Raw genomic sequence first — 23,066 nt, 5'->3', positions numbered from 1 at the left:
ATCATGCTGGTTTGGGTAGCAAAATGTATTGTTGGTGAAACATAGGAGGGAAAAATTAATCATTCATTTGTTCATTTAATCAATGAACAATTAACAAATACTTGTTCCGTGCTAGGGTCTGTAAAGATGAATAAGACTCAGTCTCTCAAGGAACTTTGATGTCCAGTAAGAAAAAGAAGCATGCAAATAATATCAGTAAATAATTTTAGATGTGACCATAGAGTGCAGTGTGGGGAAGAGATTAGGGTCTATTCTGTCTGGAGGCGTGAGGACAGCCTTCTTGAGTTATCTTGTCTCTCACCTCCCACTGTATTTCACTTGGCTTCTCTTGGAGTATTTCTAGAGTTATTGTTTTCCTCATGTTTGGTCTCACTTTCTTACGAGCTACAAAATTGCAAAATCAACATCCAAAGAGTTGATACCATCTTTGCTTCTTTGCACTGATTAGACTGGAAACAATCTCGGAAATCATCAAATCTGACCCAGCCTTTATAAACAAAATGGTCATCTGTTCTCTCTCTCTCTCTCATTCCACCTACCTCTGATCTTTCACCCTCATCTCTTGAATATGAGAGACTAAGGGTGATCAAACATCTTGCTGTCCCCAGGAATGAGGAGTGTCCTAGGATGTAGAACTTCAGTGCTAAAACTAGGACAGTCCCAGGCAAACTGGGATGAATTGGTAACCCTAGGATGTAGTAGAATGATTTGGAATTAAAGCACCTGTGTTAAATTCTTGGTTAAATTCCTGACTGTGGGAAAATCTCTTAATGTTGATGGCTGCTTTATGCCGCCAGAACATAAATGTGTCCCTGGAAGCCAAGGCAGCAGCCATCCTGCACAGATTCAGCATGAGTGTCCTACTACAGCCTGCCGGGCTTATCTTGTCCACTGGTTGGGCCAAGTCAACATGAACATATGTTTAAAGAAAATATTTGACATAACTTTCTTGGAATTTCCCATTATTGCAGGTTCTCATGGTCTATTGATAAAATCGCATTAGACAAAAATAGAAAGAAGACATTTAAAAACTTTTAGATCAACTTCCTGATTTTTATTGCTCCATGAGGCTGGTTCCAGCTGTCAGACAGTTGGGTACGAATCCTAGCTTTGCTACCTACTAGCTGTGTGACTTTGGATAACGGCTTTATTTCTCTCATCTGAAACATATGGTAAGGTTTATTGTAATGATTAAATGGGTAAATATGAGTATTAGTCATGAAACAGAGACTATTTTTATACAAAACTTTTCAAAGAAGGAAACTGAAACGTGAAGAGGTAAAGCACCCTACCTAAGGTCACATAACTAGCAAAGCACAGAGCCAGGACTGAGCTCCTGGTGGTCCAACCTCCTGGTTCATGCTCTTAATTGCTTCTCTCTCTCTAGTGTCTCCAGGCAGTGGGGACCTGTGGCCTGGGGGTATGGCCGGTATGGTCGGATCTCGGAGGGGAGTGGATACATCTCCAGGACTGGATACTGGATACTGAAGCCCCCAAAATCTAGCATCCCAAGCCTAGCATGAAAGCTGTCTATCTTTGAGCCTTTGGACCTGGAAATATAAGCAATGATCACAGTGGATTGAAGATGAAGACTATTCACATTTTTTTGGAATATCACAAGTCTCTGTGATTCTTGGGTGAACTGAGGAAAGGAAAGAAGCCTAGGATTGACTAACATTGCATTTTTTCTAGGACAGGAGTTCTCATTTAAATTGAATCAAAGAAAATAAGGAAACTGATGTTTTCTTTACACCTGAGTTTGTCATTGTAACATCATTCCTATTACACTTAGAAAAAGAGCCTGAAGGATATACACAATAGGTTTTCTCTTTTCTCTATCCTCTTCTCTTTTTCCTTTGGGGGAGGTTGAAGGTTGGATTGGAGGAGCCCACATGTTTTAACTTTATATACTTACATCTTTTTTGTTTTGGTTGTAATGGGCTGTTATGGACTTAATCGTGCCCTGCACCATTCCCTCTTCCCCTGCCCAATTCATATGTTGAAGTCCTAAACCCCAGTATCTCAGAATGTGACTGGACAGTATTTGGATATAGGGCCTTTAAAGAGATAATCAAGTTAAATGAGGTCATATGGATGGGCCCTAATCCAGCATGCTTGGTGTACTTTAAGAAGAGGGGGTAAGGACATAGACACACATGGAGGAAAGACCATATGAAGAAAGAGGGAGAAGACGGCCATCAACAAGCCAAGGAGAGAGGCCTCAGAAGAAACCAAACTGTTGATGCTTTGATCTTGGATTTCTGGTCTCCAGAATTGTGGAAAAATAAATTTCTGTTGTTTATACCACCCAGTCTGTAGTATTTTGTTTTGGCAGCCTGAGCTAATACATGGGCATTGTCTCAGGTTGGGCTCCCCAGATGCATATGAGGATTTAGGCACCAGTAGTTTATTTGGGAGATGATTCCCAAAAAGCCTTAAATGGGAGAGAGGATGTGACAGGGGAAGAAAGGAAACCAGTACAGAGCTGCTGCGGACAGCTGGGGTCAAGTCTTGCCACGGTCCTCTGAAGACTGTGTAGAACACGTCTCAGATTGTCCCACCTGAGGGCTGAGGAGGCAGGGTCATCCACCCCCTCCTCCCTGATTTGTCTGGGGCAGGAGTTGACTGACTCCCGATAGCTCTGGCCTGACATGCACAGTGATGAGCTCCTTCCTGCAGCCAGAGAAAGCCTTCAGGCAGAGGGCTGGAGGAGCTTGCAATAAGAAGCTGCGGGTGTGCACAGCAACAGTGAGTGAGGGGTTTATTTGCTTTCGTAATAAAAAACAGTAAAGATTTAAAAACAGGAAAGTGGGGGCCGGCCCTGTGTTCCTAGTGAGTTTTCTTTTAGCTCTATGATTTTATAAGAAGGAAGGGATATTCTTAGTTTAGCATATTAATCCCATTTTCAGAGGAAGACAGTTTTAAGTCCTCTATTGGAGAATAGTTTAGCACCTTGCCCCCTTCAAAACGAAATATGAGCTTTCAAAAAAAATCCTGCCCTGTAGTTGTTACAGCATTTTGATGTGCTTTTATATTTTAATAATTTTTATTGTGGTACATTAATTTTGATTAGAAATGTTCCCACACACATGCCCACTGGTGGTAATTTTCTTTGTTTACCGTCTCATTTTGGGGGTACTGCATTCTGATAACTCATTAGGATACATGGTTGGAAAATTCTCATTTTAAAGTAGAATAGTTGTTAAGCAACATTAAAATTTAATTAGAACTCTTCACTGCATTTCATTATGAGGTTATTCTGTAATTACTCAGCAAGTCCTGGTGTTTACTAATGCAGCAGTGACAGCACATAATACTGCTAAATTATTGCCACACTGCTGGAGAAGACAATTGGAAAATGGGGAACAGATAAAGGTGTTGTTTAAAGAGCCTCAGGGGGAAAGACACAACCTCAGAACATAATCCTGGTTTTCTTTTACCTACTTTTTTCCACGTCCATCTAGGGCAATAGACAGCATGTAGATCTCCCCCGTCACAGGTTAAATAGCCTACATATAATGTTTCCAGTTGCAATTTTCACATTTTGCATGAAACCCTTTTCTTGCAAGAGTAGGCGTGAAGTGGGGCTTGATAGACATAGTTCTAAATTGCTCAGATATATTTTATGTGGGGAGAAAATAAACCTCCAAATAACTGCCATAAACCAAGATTTCTAAGAAGCTTTATGCTTTTTAAATACTCATATTTTATTCTTCTTTAATTGGGATACAGATATTACATTCTGACCAGAGAACATAATGGTGTTAGGAAGCTCCATCAAATGTACCCTGACTCTCTAAAATGCGGCAGGGATGTGTTGGTTACAGTTTTCATACATGAGCACATTGAAATCCCTGTTTCCCTTTAAAATTTTCCTTTATGCAGATCTCATAATCTCGCCGTTAATTTGATTCCCTGCTCCTTCTTTCATTATGCCTGACTGCTTCTGTACACTCAAAGTGAATTGAGGCAACGATTTTGATAATTTGGATGAAAATTAGTTTTAACGAAGACATTCAGATAATAGGCGTGATATATGTGTGTGTGTATGTGTGTGTGTATTTGGTGTTAGAGTTGGTTTGGTGGGAGGTATTGAAGTGAGAGGATGAGATAACAATTCCAGGATCCAGTTAGCCGTTGTAGGAAACTTTTGGGGAGAAGAAGGTAGTGGGTGCTGGTGGGCAGACTTTCCCTGAATCCTGTCATGATTCCTCCCATTCTGTGAGGCCAGTCATGTCCATCTATGTGTGATAACATGGGAGCCTTCCCTGATTGGAAGAGGGGATGGACAGGCTCAAAGAGCAGGCCAAGCAAATGATATGCTGCCAGCCTATAGGTAGAATTTCTTATCTGGGTCAGTGGCTCCTATTCATTTCTTCCCCCAAAAGTTACTCCATTGAAAAAGACCCATAGCTTGCAAGTGCAGCCCAAGGAGTTTTGGCCTCCACGCAGGTGGGTAGAAAAGCATCCGACTGGGAAAAGGTTACCTGACTTGGCCATAGGTGAGCCAGCTTAGCAGGGTGATTAGAACTATGGGCTTTGGAATAACACACACTTGGCTTTGAATCCTGGATTTACAACTTATTAATTATGAGACTGAGGGTGGGCTGCTGCCTCTCTGAGCCTTGCTTTCCTCATCTGTTAAAGCAGGATAATAATGTTTACCTACTTCTGTCTGTGGACTGATACAATCTGAAGAAGAAATGTCTGGCACAGGCAGCAGGTACTCAGCGAATGTTAGCTTTTCATCATTCTCAGATTGTGCTGTGGGTGTCAGCAGTCACTGCTCACCTTGGTTCTTCTAACACGGTGCTGGCAAGGGCAAAATCAGAGCATGACCTTTCTTGCATGGCCAAGGAGTCACCATGTTTTTCATGCTGAAACTAAATCAGTCCTTGAACTCAAGTGTTTCCAGAGCTAACAATGATTTGCTTTTTACAAAAATGCCATGAAAGTCAGAACAACTTTTAACTGTGAGTCTCTTTTTGTAAAACAAAAAATTCACATAAGCAAGTGCTAATATTTCAAGAAAATCCTTCGAGGGATTTTAATTGACACGTGTAAATGTTATAGTTCAATTTGCATTTCAGTAGGCATTCTCAATATTTCCTTTTAAATGGGCTTTAGTTCTCTTTTGTAAAACTAAAAATTGATTTCTTCTCTTTAGCAGTATGGGTGTCTACTTGGCTTCAGGGGTAAGAGATGGGTGCAGCTGTTCTTTTATTTCTCCCACTCAGTGTGGAAAAGGCTTACCAGAACAAGGCAGAAGTGAACAGTAGAAATAATATTTTTAAAAAATGTGCCTCTGCAAAGAATGGATCAGTGGTTTAACAAAGATTGACATCAGCATGACATTCTCTCCATAAATGCACAAGGCTGCACAGAAAAATCCTCCCTATTTTCTTTTCTTTTTTTTGAGGAAGATTAGCCCTGAGCTAACTGCTGCCCATCCTCCTCTTTTTGCTGAGGAAGCCTGGCCCTGAGCTAACATCCGTGCCGATCTTCCTTTACTTTTTACGTGGGAGGCCTACCACAGCATGGTGTGCCACGCGGTGCCATGTCTGCACCCTGGATCTGAACTGGTGAACCCCAGGCCTCTGAGAAGCGGAACCTGCGAACTTAACCACTGCACCACTGGGTCAGCCCTTCCCCTATTTTCAAGTACAGTCAATCTTCTATCTCTAATTTCTCCTCGATACCACAGTGCATCTCTTAAAATGCACTGCAGGGATGGGCTTTCTTTGCCTTTCCTGCCTCTGCACTGGGATGGGAGGGTTCCCTGGAAAAGGATCCAGTAATGGAATTTATTACCACAGTAACTCTTGAATGGGTGTTTGGCACGTGTTCCCAGTCTCCTGAGAAGGGGAATCACAGCGTGGAGCTTGGAATTTATTGAGGTCCCTTATTGAAGTCTGACTCTAGGCCTGCTCACAAGTCTGTGGCAGGAAATTCTAGAGGCTCACCCAAATACACATTCTCTTCCTCATTCTGGGCACACAGCTAGATTACACTTACCTGCCTCCCTTGTAGTTAGGTGTGGTCATGTGCTTGAATTTTATCTGAAATTGATATGTCCTCCTTCCAGGCTTGGGCCATATAAACCTCCCACAAGTTCTTTGCTCTTTTCTCCTCTGGCTGGTTAGAACGAGGTGTCTCCCAGGGCAACTGTGGAAGCCATGTGTTGAAGACGGCAGCATCTCCAATCACCTTGGGCTCGCTGAATGATTGTTCCGCCAACCTGTTCATTTGCTCAGTACTGTTTTGTGAGCAAGAAATAACTTCTATTGAGTTTGAGCCGTCATACATTCGGGGGTTTCTTTGCTATAGCAGTTAACCTATCCTCAGTATAACTCACTCTTTTTCTGCACTTTCAGTCACAGTGTATGTTTTAACAGGGCTATCAGTTCTGCTGACACAAGACCAGTACTCATTTAAGCATCTGGTGTAACTCTTAATCCTTATGTATTCCCTTTTCTGAGAATCTAAGGTGTAGGTTATTGTCTAATAATGCTAAAGTAGTTCTTTTAAAGAATATCTGGCATTTCCATCCCACCAAATCACTTAGAGGACCTTTCTGTTCTTTAAAACAGTCACAATTTATTCAACCACTCATTCCTTTCATCATTTGATGAATAAATCATGCATTCATTTGATTTTCTGTTCTCAAAAATGTTCCAGACATGGAAAGCAGTTTATAAGATGAATAGAATCAAAAGAAAAAGAAAGGCCTATGAAAACCAGGAGTGAAAAAAGAAAGGAAAATAAGGGTACAATCAACAGAATGGAGCCAGGAATATGAACTAACTTACATAGGGCTGTTCTCGTTAGCCCCTGCCCTCTCTGACATCTTACTTCTGAAGCTACTCCTGGCTGCTTCCTCTCACCTCCTTCTTCATAAATCCTAATTTCTTGGAAGACCATTTCTTTAAACATTTCCTGATGGCTCCAAGTTTCCATTGGCTTCTCTGGGATCCTTGGTGGCTTTTCATCCCCTTAAACTTCTCTTAGGCAGTTGAACAATTTGAAGTGGGAAGCCTTAACTTGGAAAGTCATTTTTCTTATTACTCATGAGGCTGAATATTTTTTTATACACCCTACTTATTTTTCATTTATATTGATTCTTTTATGAGTTTTTATTCTAGTGTATTACTGATATTTCTATTGAGTTTCTTTTTGTATTGATGTACAGGTATTCTTTGCATATGAACAACATTAATCACATTTTAAAATATGTATGTTACAAATATTTTTCCCAGTCTGCCTTTTGCCTTTAAAAAATATATATGCATGCTATATAATTTTTTTGAATTTGTTCCTTTTTCTTTAAACCTTTAATTTTTTTTTGAGCAGTTTCAGGTTGACAGCAAAATTGAGGGGAAGGCAGAGATTTCCCATAAACTCCCTGTCCCCACGCAATAGCCTTACCCCATTAACAAAGTGGCACATTTGTTACAACTGATGAACATACACTGACGCATCATTCTCACCCACAGTCCGTAGTTTACATTAGGGTTCACTCTTGGTGTGTACAGTCTATGGCTTTGGGCAAATGTATAATGACATGTATTCACCATTACAGTATCATACAGAGTGGTTTCATTGCCCTACAAATCCTCTGTGCTCTGCCTGTTCATCTCTCCCTTCCCCCAGCCCTGGGCAACCTCTGATCTTTGCACTGTCTCCACAGCTTTGCCTTTCCAGAATGTCGTATAGGAGGAATCATACAGTATGTAGCATTTTCAGATTGGCTTCTTTGACTTCGTAATATGCATTTAATTTTATTCCACTTCTTTTCATGACTTGATAGCTTATTTTTAGCGCTGAACAGTATTTCATTGTCTGATTGTACCATAGTTTATCCATTTGCCTGCTGAAAGACATCTTGGTTGCTTCTAAGTTTTGACAATTATTAATAAAGCTGCTATAAACATCCATGTACAGTTTTTTGTTTAGACATAAGTTTTCAACTCCATTGGGTAAATACCAAGGAGTCTGATTGCTGGATCACGTGGTAAAAGTATGGTTAGTTTTACAAGAAATGCCAAACTGTTTTCCAAAGTGGCTGTACCATTTTGCGTTTCCACCAGCAATGAAAGAGAGTTCCTATTGCTCGGCAAACATGCCAGCATTTGGTGTTGTCAGTGTTCCAGATTTTGGTCATTCAAATAGGTGTGTAGTAGTATCTTATTGTTGTTTTAATTTGCATTTCTCTAAGGACATATCATGTGGAACATCTTTTTTTCTTTTCAATTATTTTATTGAGGTCATAATTGATGAGGATTTTAGGCTGGTTAATTTTAAAAAACTGCAGATGAGAAGCAAGCTCCGAGGACTGGAATTTGCTTGCTCTTTGAGAGATATTTGCATTTGTGAAGGAAGGGGGGATGACCTTGTAGGGACCTGAAATTGGCCACCCCAAGATATGTCTCTTTGGCATCGGGATTGTTTGGGGCTGATTGCTTTCGATAAACTGGGACAGGGAAGGAGGCTCTGGGGAATGGAACTTGCCCTTGTTGGGACACATTTACATTTGTAAGGTAAATCTCTATCTGTAAAAGGTGCCTCCCTCTCTGTACCAGGAAGAAGAGGAGAGATGACCTTATCCCTAGAAACTCTTAATGGGGAAGGCAAGAACTTAAGTTGGTTGCTGTCTGGCAATCTCACGTAACTGATTTAGGGTGGTGGCTTCTGACCTTCACTTAATCCGATTTGATTCTTGTCTAAAAGTCATGGGATCACCCAATGACCAGACCCCACCTGCACTGATACCATTTTAACTTTTTTTCATGTTCTTTCCTTTGTCTTCGTAAAGAGATGACTCACATACCTATGCCTTAAATTTAGCCCTAACCCTCAACTCGGGGCAGCAGCAGGAGCTCTGACTGCCCGTGGGTCCTGTCCCCATGCACCAGCTCTGCCTGCCCATGGGCCCTGTCCCCATGCCAGCAGAGGCAGCAGAAGCGGCAGCAGCAGAAACTCTGACTGCCCATGGGTCCTGTCCCCATGCTATTCCACTCTCTAAATAAAAGAGCACTACTGCCGGATCTTAAGAGTCTAAGAAATCTTTCTTTCGACTCCTCGGCTCACCGACCCTGCACCAATAATGGTTTATAACATTGAGTAATTTCAGGTGTACATTATTATTTATCAGTTCTGTATAGACTGCATCACACTCATCACCAATAGTCTAATTTTTGTCACCATATATTTGTGCCCCTTTACCCCTTTTGCCCACCCTCCAACTCTCTTCCCCTCTGGTAACCACTAATCTGTTCTCTTTATCCATGTGTTTATCTTCCACACATGAGTGAAATAATGTGGTGTTTGTTTTTCTCTGTCTAGCTTATTTTGATTAACATAATACCCTCAAGGTCCATCCACGTTGTGGCAAATGGGATGATTTTGTCTTTTTTTTATGGCTGGATAGTATTCCATTGTATATATATATACACCACATCTTCTTTATCCATTCATCAGTTGATGGGCACTTGGGTTGCTTCCACATCTTGGCTATTGTGAACAATGCTGCAATGAACATAGGGATGCATAAGTCTCTTTGAATTGTTGATTTCAAGTTCTTTGGATAAATACTCAGTAGTGGGATAACTGTATTGTATGGTATTTCTATTTTAAATTTTTTGAGAAATCTCCATACTGTTTTCCACAGTGGCTGCACCAGTTTGCATTCCCACCAGCAGTGTATGAGGGGTGGAACATCTTTTCATGTGCTTATTTTTCATCTGTATATTTTCTTTGGTAAGTGTCTGTTAAGGTCTTTGGTCCATTTTTAAATCAGCTTGTTTGCTTTCTTATCGTTGAGTTTTAAGTATTTTTTGTATATTTTGGATAACAGTACTTTATCCAATGTGTCTTTTGCAAATATATTCTCACAGTCTGTGGCTTTGTCACCGACTAGTTGCCCAGAGAAATTCAAGGGTGGGTTTAGAAGCATTTAAATGTTTTTCCAAATTGTTTTTGTTTCCTTTTGTTATGTTAAGGAGATGCAATCACCAACCACCCTGAACCAGACCAAGCCTCACCACGAGAATTACACCTATGACCTTTGCCTTATATTCATATTTACATTTAATGCTAAGATCTCTCCAGGAGGAGTTTAGGTCTTGTTACTGTAACCTACAGTATATGTGGAAGCATGTTTTCCAACTGAGCCAGCGCAAGCGAATACCTACCTCTCCCTTTTGAATATTCATTCCCCATCCAAAATAAATGTCCCTGCTTCCCCTTGTTTGGGGATGCCAAGACTCCGGAAATGATTCCTCATGGTCTCCTATTTGTTGCACATATACCTCACTTTGTGAGACAACTTACTTCTGGGGGAGAGTTTGATTTAACTCGCCAGGAGGGAACCCACTTTGGTTTCAGTAACAGCTTGTCTTCTCATTCTGTTGACATTAACTTTTACAGAATTTTCTAGTTTTAATCAAGTCCAGCTTATCGGTTATTTCTTTCATGGATCTTGCCTATGGTGGTATATCTAAAAAGGCATCACCATGCCCAAGGTCATCTAGGTTTTCTCCTAGGTTACCTTCTAGGAGTTTTATAGTTTAGCATTTTACATTTAGGTCTATGATCCATTTTGAGTTAATTTTTGTGAAGTGTGTAAAGTCTGTGTCGAGATTCATTTTATTTGCAAGCGGATGTCCAGTTGTTCCAGCACCATTTGTTGAAAAGACCATCTTTGTTTCATTGTATTCCTTTTGCTCCATTCTCAAAGATTAATTGACTATATTTATGTGGTTCTATTTCTGGGCTCTCTATTCTGTTTCATTGATCTGTTTGTCTATTCTTTTGGCAATACCATGCTGTCTTGATTCCTGTAGCTTTATAGTAAGTCTTGAAGGTGGATAGCATCAGTTCTCTAATTTTACTCTTCTCTTTGAATATTGTGTTGGTTGTTCTGGGTCTTTTGCCTTTCCATATAAACTTTAGAATCACTTTGTCAATATCCATAAAATAACTTGCTGAGATTTTGATTAGGATTGCATTGAATCTATACATCCAGTTGGGAAGAACTGATATCTTGACAACATTGTCTTTATATCCATGAACATTGAATATCTCTCCCTTTATTTAGTTCTTCTTTGATTTTTTTCCATGAGAATTTTGTAGTTTTCCTCATATAGATCTTATATAATAATATTTTTAGAATTATACTTAAGACTTTCGTTGTTGGTGTGCTATGTAAATGGTGCTGTATTTTTAAGTTAAGATTCTACTTGTTCTTTGTTGTTATATAGGACAGTAATTGACTTTTGTTTATTAATTTTGTCTCCTGCAATCTTTCTGTAATCACTTATCAGTTCCAGAAGTTTTTTTGTTGATTCTTTTGGATTTTCTACGTAGGTGATAATGTCATCTATTAACAAAGACTGTTTTGTGTCTTCCTTTCCTTCCCTTTCTTGAGTTATTGCATTAGCAAGGACTTGAAGTACAATGTTGAAATGGAGTGGTGACAGGGGACATCTTTGCCTTGCACCTGATCTTAGTAAGAAAGCTTTCAGTTTCTCACCACTAAGTATGATATTAGGTATAGTGTTGTGTTTTTTTAATAGATAGTCTTTATCCACTTGAAGTCCCTCTCTATTCCTAGTTTACTGAGAGTTTTTGTCACAAATGGGTGTTGGATTTTGTCAAGTGCTTTCTCTACATCTATTGATATGGTCATGTGATTTTTCTCTTTTTGTTTACTGATGTGATGGATTATACGAATTGATTTTCAAATGCTGAACCAGCCTTGCATACCTGTAGTAAATCCCACTTGGTTGTTGTGATATTGTGATTTATAAGAAATATGTATTTGGTCTTCCCTGTTCCTGGCCCAGAGCGCCTAAAATCCTTGGAATTTCCTAAGTGATGAGAGTGATAAAGATGTCTTTTGTTATGTTAATGAGGTGACTTGGAAAGCACCTAAAGATGGGGCCTTGTTGCCAAGGAAACCAACCATGTGATTAGAGGGTCGGAACTTTCCATCCCACTCTCCAGACCTCCAGGGAGGAGAGAGGGGCTGGAGATTGAGTTCAATTACAATGGCCAATGATTTAATCAATCATGCCTGCATAATGAAGCCTCCATAAAAACCCAAAAGGATGGAGTTTGGAGAGCTTCTGGCTTCCTGAACATGTGGAGATTCTGGAAGAGTGGTGCACTCAGAGAGCATGAAACTTCTTCACCCCTTCTCCGTACTTTGCGCTGTGCATCTCTTCCATCTGGCTGTTCCTGAGTTATATCCTTTTACTGAGAATAAACCAGTATATTACTTGAGTTATATTACTTACTGGTAATAAACTAGTAATCTAGTGAGTAAACTGGTTTCCTGAGTTCTGTGAGCCACTTTAGCAAATTAATCAAACCAAAGGAGGGGGTTGTGGGAACCTCTGATTTATAGTCAATCTATAAGAAGCACAGGTAACAACCTGGACTTGGAATTTGCATCTGAAGCGGGTGTAGTCTGGTGACACTGAGCCCTTAGCCTGTGGAATCTGATGCTATTTCTGGGTAGATTGTGTCAGAATTGAGTTGAATTGTAGGACACTCAGCTGGTGTTGGAGAATTGCTTGGTGTGGGGAAAAACCCCACACATTGGAATTGGTGTTGTGGTATAGAATTTTTTTGGTGCTTTTTTGGATTTGATTTGATAATATTTTGTTGAGGATTTTGTTTGAGCATCTATGTTCATGAGAGATATTGGTCTATAGGTTTCATTTTTCCTTTTCTTTTAATGTCTTTGCCTGGTTTTGGTATTAGAGTAATGCTGGCCTCAGAATAAGTGAGGAAGTATTCCTTCTGCTTCAATCTGTGAAAGAGATTGTAGAGAATTGGTATAATTTCTTCTTTAAATATTTGGTAGAATTCACCAGTGAATCCATGTGGGTCTAGTGTTTTTCTTTTTGCAAGGTTATTAATTATGGGTTCAATTTCTTTAATAGATATAGGCCTATCATATTGTCTATTTTTTCTTGTGTGAGTTTTAGCTGATTGTGTCTTTCAAGGAATTGGTCCATTTCATCTAGGTTATCAAATTTATGGGCTTAGAGTTCATAGCATTTCTTTATTATTTTTAATTTTTATTGGATCTAGGGTGATATCCCCTCTTTTATTTCTGATATGGGTAATTTGTATCTCTTTTTTTTTTTTAGTTAACCTGGCAAGAGGCTTATCAATTTCAGTGAGCCTTTCAAAGAACCAGCTTTTGATTTTGTTGATTTTCTCTGTTGAGGTACTATTTTTAATTTCATTGATTTCTGCTCTTTTATTTTTTCTTTTCTTGTGCTTACTTTGAGTTTAACTTGCTTTTCTTTTTGTAGTTCCCAAAGTTGGAAACTTAAATTATTGATTTTAGATCTTTCTTTTTTTCCTAATATGTGCATTCAATGATATAAATTTCTCTCTAATCACTGCTTTTGCTGCATTCCACAAATTTTGATTAGTTGTATTTTCATTTCCATTTAGTTAAAAACATTTTAAAATTTGAGATTTCTTCCTTGACTCATGTGCTATTTAGAAGTGTGTTACTCAATCTCTAAGTGTTTTGGAAATTTCCAGGTATCTTTCTGTTATTAATTTCTAGTTTAATTCCATTGTGGTCTGAGAGCAGACATTGTATGATTTCTATTTTTAAATTTGTTAAGCTGTGTTTTATGGCCCACAATGTGGTTTATCTTGGTGAATGTTTCATGTAAGCTTGAGAAAAATGCATGTATCCTGATGTTGTTAAATGAAGTAGTCTATAGATGATAATTATGTCCAGTTGATTGAGGGCGTTGTTGAGTTCAGCTATGCCCTTACTGATTTTCTGCCTGCTGATCTGTCCATTTCTGAGAGAGGAAATGTTGAAGTCTCCAACTATGATAATGGATTCATCTGTTTCTCCTCCCAGTTCTAGCAGGTTTTGCCTCATGAAGTTTGACACTCTCTTGTAAGGTGCATACATGTTAAGAACTATCATGTGTTCTTGGAGTATTGACCCCTTTATTATTACCTTTTTTATTCCTGATAACTTTTTCCTTACTTTGAAGTCTGCTCTGTCTGAAATTAATATAGCTACTCGTGCTCTATTTTGATTAGTGTTAGCATGCTATATTTTTCTCCACCCATGTACTTTTGTCTGTGTGTGTCTTTATATTTAGAGTGGGTTTCTTGTAGACAACATATAGTTGGGTTGTGTGTTTGATCCACTCTGACAATCTCTGTTTTTTAATTGGTGCATTTAGACCATTGGCATTCAAAGTGATTATTGATATAGTTGGATCAATAGCTACCATATTCATTACTGTTTTCTATATGTAGCCCTTGTTCTTTGTTTCTATTGTTGTCTTCCACTCATTTTCTGCCTTTTGTGATTTTAATTGAGCATTTTATATGATTACATTTCTTTTCCCCTCCTAGCATATCATAGTTATACTTGTTTTTCCTTTTTTTTTTTTTTAAGATTTTATTATTTCCTTTTTCTCCCCAAAGCCCCCCGGTACATAGTTGTATATTCTTCGTTGTGGATTCTTCTAGTTGTGGTATGTGGGACGCTGCCTCAGCGTGGTTTGATGAGCAGTGCCATGTCCGCGCCCAGGATTCGAACCAACGAAACAGTGGGCCGCCTGCAGCGGAGCGCACGAACTTAACCACTGGGCCACGGGGCCAGCCCCTGTTTTTACTTTTTTTAATGGTTCCCCTAGAATTTGTAATATGTACTTACAACTAATCCACGTCCACTTTCAAATAACACTATTTCACTTCATGGGTAGTATGAGTACCTTATAATAACAAAATAATCCTATTTCCTTCCTCCCATCCTTTGTATCATTCCTGCCCTTCATTTCAATTACATATAAGCATGCATAAGCTCATATATATATACACATGTAAATACAAATATACATAAGCAAACATAACTGAATACATTTTTGCCATTACTATTTTGAACAAACTGTTACCTATTAGATCAATTAAGAATAATAAAAATGGATGAAGGGGTCAAAAGCTACAAATTTCTAGATATAAAATGAATTTTAAGGGGAGATAATGTATAGCATGGTGAGTATAGCTAATAATACTGTATTGCATATTTGAAAGTATCTAGGAGAATGGATCTTGAAAGTTCTCATCATGAGAAAAAAAATTTTGTAACTGTGTATAGTGATGGATGTTACCTGGACTTATTGTGGTGATCATCTTGCAATATATACAAATATTGAATCATTACTTTCTACACCCAAATCTAATAAATGTTATGTTAATTATACCTCAAAAAAAAATAATAGAAATGAAAGTTTTCATTTTACCTTCACTTTTTCCTTCTTCAGTGTTCTTCCTTTCTTTATGTGGATCCAAGTTTCTGACCTATATTGTTTTCTTCTTCTCTAAAAAATTTCTTTTAACATTTCCTGCAAGGTAGGTCTACTGGCAAGAGATTCCCTCAATTTTTGTTTTTCTGAGAAAGTCTTTATTTCTTCTTTATATTTGAAGGACAATTTCTCAGGGTACAGAATTCTAGGTTGGTGGTTTTTCTCTCTCAGCACGTTAAATATTTCATTCCACTCTCTCCTTTCTTGCATGGTTTCTGAGAAGTTGGGTTTAATTCTTATGTTTGCCCCTCTGTAGATAAGGTGTTTTTTTTCCTTTGGCTTCTTTCAGGATTTTCCCCCTAACTTTGATTTCACGCAGTTGGAGTTGGGCTGGAGCTGAGTATTTCTCTTCTCTCATGTGGGAAAGAAGAACTGGCTGGAGCAGGGTGTTTCCCTTCCCCCAGGAAGGAGGTGATAACATGTTACCAGGTTGGATTCTGGGTAACTGTCTCCCAGGAGGGCAGGCCTTGGTAAGAAGAACAGAGTGCTCTGATAGATTTCAACATGGTTCCTTTTCCCTTCCCACTGCCAGAAGCGTGAGGTGATCTTTCTCTGATATTTATTGTGAAAACCTGGCCAAACTCATGGAGGTAAATCTCACAAAATCGTGGGGTCCTTCGTGTGACTGAGTCACTTGGCGTTTTACTCTGAGACCTGTCCACACTGAGCGTCTAGCAAGTCACCAATTACAGTTCAGGTTTTCTCACCCTGGCACTGTTTCCTTGGGTGGTTTGCACTTGTGAGCCTGCTCTGGGAAGCTGTGAATCCCTGTATCCACCCGTCTGTGTCTCCAGTCTCAGCGACAGCAGTTTGCTGTGTGTCCTCACCTCTCTTAGAGGTCCTAGGAGAGTTACATATTTTTCAGTCTGTTCTGCTTTTTACTTGTAGTTAGGATGGATTGGTGGCTTCCAAGCTCCTTACATGCAGAACCAGAAACCATAAGTCACATTATTATTTTGCACTTCCTAAAAAATTCCATCACACTTCTTATCTGTACAAGCAGTACATTATATATTCCTATAAAAATTCAAAGAATAGATTATACAAGGAAAATATCCCCTTTTAACCTTCACTCCTGTGTTGTTGTTTCACTTCCCTTCCTGGGGAAAAAAACACTTAACTATCAGGTTGGTGTGTATCTTTTGAGATGTTTAATTTTCTACACCCTTACATTTAAATATTCACATAGGGATCACATATGTATATATGTAAAAATGGAATCATGCTGTATGTATTATTCTGTGACTTCCTTTTCACTTAGTGTATGTTTGGAGAACTTTCTGTGTTGTGTATCTAAATCTTCCAAAAAAATTGCTGCACAATATTCCATTATATTGATGTATTAGAATTTATTTAAACATTCTTTTCTCTATGGACACTTAAGTTGTTTCCAAAGTTTTATTATTATAAATGGTCCTACAACAAAATTCTTCATTCCACTTTGAACATTTTTAGAAGCATTTCTCTAAGATAGATATCTAGAAGAAGAATTGCTAGATATTTTAAACATTTAAAGATTTTTTACAAATCTGATGAGTAAAAAAGGATTATCCATTTTTTGTTTTAAAGTACATTTCACTGATTTCTAATGAGATTGAGCATTTTTCACATATTTATTGGCCGTTTGTAACTTTTGTATTCTTAATATTAATCTTTTGCTTTATACGTTATAAATATTTTCTTTTTGTTTCTCACTTGTCCTTTAAACTTTTCTTAAGGTGTCTCTTATGGTTAGGTTTTTCTGTTTTATGAAGCCAAGTCTGCCAATCTTTAATTTTTTCACTTTTGGCTGAAGAAAATCTTCCTACCGCAAGCTCACAAATGTATCCTAGTTTTCCTCTCCATAAAAATGTGTAGGTGAGGCAGAAACAGGCTAGCTGGTTAGCAAACTCTTTTCCTTTTCCTCCTGAGCACATAGCCAGACTTTATATTCCAAACTTCCAATTGTGTGTGGCCATGCTGTGGAGTTCTGGCTAATGGAATGTGGACAGAGGCAAATTGCCATCTTCCGAGACTTGCCTGTGTGATCTTTTATGCTCCTTTCCCTTTTGGTTAGCTGCAATGGCTACAACCCCCAGGGAGAAATGGAGAGCTAAGTATTGAAGATGGTGGAACCACAATATAGAAGGTGCCTGGATCTGAATCACCCCTTGGAGAAGAACTACTCAATCAGAAATATTTGTTTTGAATTTTACACGAATTTTAAGCCACTAAGATTTGGAGATTTATCTGTTACAGCCGCTGATTACCTTAACTAATATATATTTACATATATATATTTCTAATATTTACATCTTTAATACAATTAACAAAATAACATTTTTATGGTTGGTATGAAATAAGGATCTAACTGAATTCTCCCCCTACTCCCCAAATGGACAGTCAATTTTTTGGGATAATTTGTCTTTTCTCTACCTGTATAAAATGTTACCCTTATCACATATTTGACTGTACCATATACAATTGCCAATTTTCAGCCATTGTTTGACTTCTAAAAACAGCAGTTCAGTCAACTTAATATTAAATTATCTTACACGTATTAGAACGTTTATAGATTTTCTATCCCTGCCCATCAATCCATGTTTCTTTACCAGAAGCATACTGTAATCTTTAAGATTTTAATTACTATAGCTTTATAGTATATTTCATATCAGGTAGGGCAAGATGAACTTTACAATCAGTTGGTCAAGTTCTACAAAAAATCCTGTTGGGATTTTGTGTGGAATTGGATTCTATTTGTTTAGACTAATTTTTTGGAGAATTATCATGTCTATAATATGGAGTTTTCTCAATTGGGAGTGTGAACATAAACAGGTAAGTAAAACTTGTCCAGAAATAATTACAAATGTATGAGTCACAGCTCTAGGGAAGCCAGGGTTTAAGGGCCACTGCTCATATCTTTCTAAACTAGCAGCACGAAGGGCAGTTTATTCACTGCGGCATTCTGAACTTTAGGCTGTACCTGGTCCCCTCTGGTTTCCGTAAGGGAGAAAGGGCTACTGTTATGGATTTACTGATTAATTTTCTGCATCTCTTCACTAGGGTGTAAGCACCATAAAATTATGACTTTGCCTCCTTTATTCACTGCAGTTTTTCTAGTGCTTAGAACAGAGCCTGACCCGTCACAGACCGGTAATAAATATTTTTCAGAAGAGGGAAGGAATGAATGTGAGGACTCTAACCCTTGATGAAGATGGTGGTTTACATCCAGCACCTGATACGTCAGGTGGACCTCACAGCATGAGGGTGCTTATTTCTTCTGGCTCTTAGCATGTTCCCATGGCTGCATCTGTTGAGACATGCTGAATTGTTATGGAGAAATGGTGTATAAAATGGCAGTGATGATTAAAATATTCACAAACATGGCCTTAGAATAAATATTGCAATGAATGAACAAGGTTACTCATTGCAGCACTGTTTGTTGTAGCAAAAGATTGGAAAAAAATTCAAATGTAAATCAGTTGGGAAAAGGTTAAAAAAACCCACCAACTATGGTATATTCATACAATGGAACGCCATGCAGTTGTTAAAAAAAGTAAAACTAAGGAAGAATTGATATGGAAAGATCTCCAGGATAAACTGCAATGTTAAGTTAAAAAAAAAGCGCAAAAAGCAGACTATATATTATGCAACCTTTTGTAGAAAAAAGGAAAGGAAATAAAAATACACATTCATGTTTGCTTCTAGATGCATAAAGAAACGCTAAAAGGATTAAAAGAAATTAATAAAAGTCATTACCTGTTGAAACGGTGATGGGAACTGGGGTGAGTGTGACACTTTTCACTGTACTTTTATACGTTGTTTGATTCTTGAACCATGTGAATATATTGCCATTAAAAATTGAATAAAATATAAAAAATAAATGATGACGATAAAGATTATATTTCATCCAAGAAATACTCTCTATTCTCTAGTTGGTACAATAAAGAAATGAGCATTATTTCGGATTTGTACACATTTAGGGGAATTGGTGTCTTTGGTGTAGCTGTTCAGAGTTTGCAGAAGTAACATGTAAGGCGGCAGCAGCCGAATCAGACCGATTTCCCTGGTTGGTTGCGTCTCATTCAGAAAGCCTTTCTCAACCAGGCAGTTAGGGTTAAAGACCTTTTGTTCTTCCTCCTTTCAGGCTTCAAGGCTCAGTGCACACCGAATCATTTTAGCGAAGCTTCTGTTTTGACGCGAAGTGTTTCAGCCTTGTCCTCTTAGTTCAAGTTAGATCAATTAAATATCTCTTAATGATTTCGGGGCAAAATTGGTTCCAGACGACTAGCAACTGACTTGCCCACAGCTCACTTATTCACCAAAATAATTAATTTGTTAACAAATGTAAAGGCTAGAATTGAAAATATTGAACAGTGTCAGCTGCCTTGGCCTGGTTCATTCATCTTCCTCATTAATATTAACCATCCTTTCCTATGTGGTTGTAAGAGTCATTGTCTTTTAAATTTTTCTTGTGAATAGAGGTGACAGGGCTTTGTTTATGGTACATATTTAAAAAGCAGCTTCATCATTATCTAAAAAAAGGCATCATTATCAGAAAGTATTTTTGATTATGAACTGTATCAACAGAATTTACACAAATTCAGCCACTCTCTTCTAGGGATTTACAATGAAAGATTTAACTTAAACCTGAAGCTAAATAAGGTAGATTTGATAATAACTAAGTACTTCTCTGTGAAGTACACTATACAAACATAGGGTTTTGCTATTTTTTGACATGCATTGTAACAGAAAAATAATACTTAAAAAAGGTAGAAAATGACATAGAGGATGAATGGGCAGTTCAGGTTGGGGAAGACGGATGAAAGTAGTTTTAATAAACATAATCAGCTTTCAGCTGGGTAAAAAGGCCCCCCAAATGTTCAGGTTATTAACTGATACTCACCAACTGCTTGGTAATCATGCATCAAATGAGAGTGAGCACTAATGGCTCAAGGAATTGCCAGCCATTCCTTTTTTATAACTCAAATTATAAAGTTTTATTAAAATATTTTCTGGAGCCAGGCCGGTGGCTTAATGGTTAAGTTCTCACCCTTGGCTCTGGCAGCCCAGAGTTCGCAGGTTCAGATCCTGGGCATGGCCCTACATACCACTGATCAAGCCGTGCTGTGGCAGCATCCCACAGACAAAATAGAGGACCCTGAGCTAACATCTGTGGCTGATCTTGCTCACCAAAAAAGAAAGTCTTGGTGACTTGGTGAACAAATTTCTCACCAAAAAAGAAATCTTCCTCATCAGAAAAGAAAAAAAAATGTTTTCTCCACTTGTCTTCAATTATTTAGATCCAATCTAATTTTCCTTCAAAATTAAACTCTGGGGCTCAAGCTAACTTATAAGACTGAACATTTAAAAACAGATGTCCTCTCTACCTGTATGTAACATCACTGGGAAAGAGGATGGTATGTTTCCACCGTGCTGTTGCTGAAACACAACCATTTTTCTAAATTTATTAAAATAATGTGTGACAGAGAAGCATAACTGAAGCTGTGTCCCTGAAGACCGAAATTTAGAGGGCCTCCAAATGACCTTTTTCCTCTCTCTCCTATCCCACCCACTGCTACTCTACCTCTTCAGTGGCTGTAGCAAGCTCCCTGTCACTTTTACCTGAACACCTTGGCAGTGGGACATAGGGTCAAAGACTAGGAGAATGAAGCATTCAGGGTCTGCAGTAACAATACACCTTCAGCTTCTTGGATAATATCACAGAACTGTCCCTAAACCTTCGGAATCTCAGGGGCTATTCAAGAAATAACCCCTGTCTGGGATCTGGACTTCTGGGACTTATTTTATTTCGGCAGGCAGCCCCTGGATATTATTCAGCTTTGTTCAGGAGCCGGGTACAGCTACACGTAAAAGGATGCGTGGTAAATAGCTTGCTGCCTTTCCCAGTTGGGATACCTGGGACTTAGAGCCGCCGTCCCACCTGACCATCGTCTAGCCTTCTTCTCCCTCTCCATCTTTTATTGTTCCTTTTCTCTCTGCCTCTGATCTTCTCTCCCTCTCTGTCTTTATTTTCCTAGATAAAAATTACCTTTTTTATGGTCCCAGTTGTATATCATCTTACTCTGAGAAAAAAACACATTTTGATAGAACCAGCACTTATGAATTTAATAACATCACTGGGAATGACCCCTGTTAAAGCAGTTCTGAGTATCTCAGGTGGAGTGACTATTTCTCAAGGGGTAGATACTGTCTCATTTGAATCGACAGTACCCACAGTTTAATTCCTGAATGTCTACACCTCTATGGCATGCAGTTATTTCTCAATTATCTGCACCGACCAACTGAATAATTTGAAAATATTTGGCATTGGAATGCACAATACAATTGTTTTTCTCACAGAAGCTTATTTTACTAATTACATTTGGTTTGGACTTGTATTGAAATATATGCTTCTCTAGAGTACTCACCAAACTGCTTCTAAGGAGAGGCGATCTAGAAATAGTTGGGACACGGACAGAAGCCAGAGGGAAACGCAAAATGTTCAGAATGTTCAGAATCTGAAGAATCGACATTTAGTTATTTATACTTTCTATATTCTAAAAAAAGATTTTGAAGTGGAATAATAGCTGTGGCTCACACTGGGAGCATTATGCCTTTCAAGCCCCAAATGTAAGATTCCACTCTTTGTCCAGTATAGTATTTTGCTGTCTGATAAAAGAACAACAGGAATCATTCCTGGATGGCCCACAGTGTCAAGTTCTGTGCTAAATACTTGACATGGTTTATCTCACTTAATTCTCAAATTACTTGCTGTTCTCACTTTACAGATGAGGCTCAGAGAGGTTAATTACCTTGCCCAAAGTCACATAGCTCGCACGTGGAGGAAGCATCACTTGGAACCCAGCTTTTGTGGCTCTGACACCTGTGTTCCTGACATCTTCACCCTACTGCCTCTGATTTTGTGGATGAAGATACGCTCTGCAGCTATGACTGCTTTCCATGATGAATTTTTAAAGTGGATCTCGAAGGAATCAGGCCTTGTTAAAGTCAAATTATCCCATATGAGAAAGGGGTTGTACTGATCCTACCAGGACAGTTTTAGAAAGCAAGTGGACCCCAGACCTTTGATGATTGTCCAGACACACTGGTTCCAGACAAGTGGAAAGCATTGAGATACCTTTGTATCCACATGGTCTTGGCTTGACCAAAGAACCTGGCTGTGGAACCGCGCACCCAGAGCCCCACCTTCCTGTTTGCCATTGCATCCCTTGCCCTGTATCGTCCTCTGCTAAATGCTCTCCCTCAAATACAGGTCTTCAAGCAGCCATGGGCTGCGCCTCAGCCCTAGGATGGGCAGTACCCCTTGGTGGGCCTTAAAACCCACCCTGCTGCGTAGGCTCTGCTGTCCAGGTGGTAGCCATCTTGTCGTTGTCCTCCCTTCAACATCCTTAGCAAGGACTTAGTGGCTACTTATCCTCCGCAATGATGGTGGCTAAGAACTCAATGGTGTTTGACACTATCTGTGACCTTTGGCGCAATCTCAAGTGTACCCTCTCAGAAAAATTCCTCAGTGCAATTCTTTACCTACACCTCTTTTTCCATCCAGCTGCCTACCATCCTCCACTCTCCTGTATCTTAATACAGTCAGAGTCAAAGCTCAATAAATATTAAATTTATCTCTTAGCAGCTAATATCAATGCTTCGTATAGTGGTGAAGTCTTTGGGTAGTTACTCAAAACTGTTAGAGTCAATTATATCAGTTTT

At 38.8% G+C, this 23,066-nt stretch overlaps 1 protein-coding gene across 2 annotated transcripts in view; it reads left to right on the top strand.

Annotated features, from left to right (window-relative positions):
• Positions 1–2,246, top strand: part of RMI1 (RecQ mediated genome instability 1) — a 66,601-nt gene extending 64,355 nt beyond the window's left edge. The window contains exon 7 of one of the 2 annotated variants that reach the window (XR_006889026.1): positions 1,388–2,246. The gene's annotated coding sequence lies outside the window, so the exon portion shown is untranslated. The remainder of the gene's footprint in view (positions 1–1,387) is intronic. The other variant, XR_006889025.1, reaches the window with a different exon arrangement.
• Positions 2,247–23,066: the final 20,820 nt, after the last annotated feature.

The sequence above is a fragment of the Equus quagga genome, chromosome 6, assembly GCF_021613505.1.
Source record: "Equus quagga isolate Etosha38 chromosome 6, UCLA_HA_Equagga_1.0, whole genome shotgun sequence".
Taxonomy (NCBI): domain Eukaryota; kingdom Metazoa; phylum Chordata; class Mammalia; order Perissodactyla; family Equidae; genus Equus; species Equus quagga.
The sequence above is the reverse complement of the archived record's forward strand: the minus strand, read 5'-3'. Positions and strand labels throughout refer to the sequence as shown.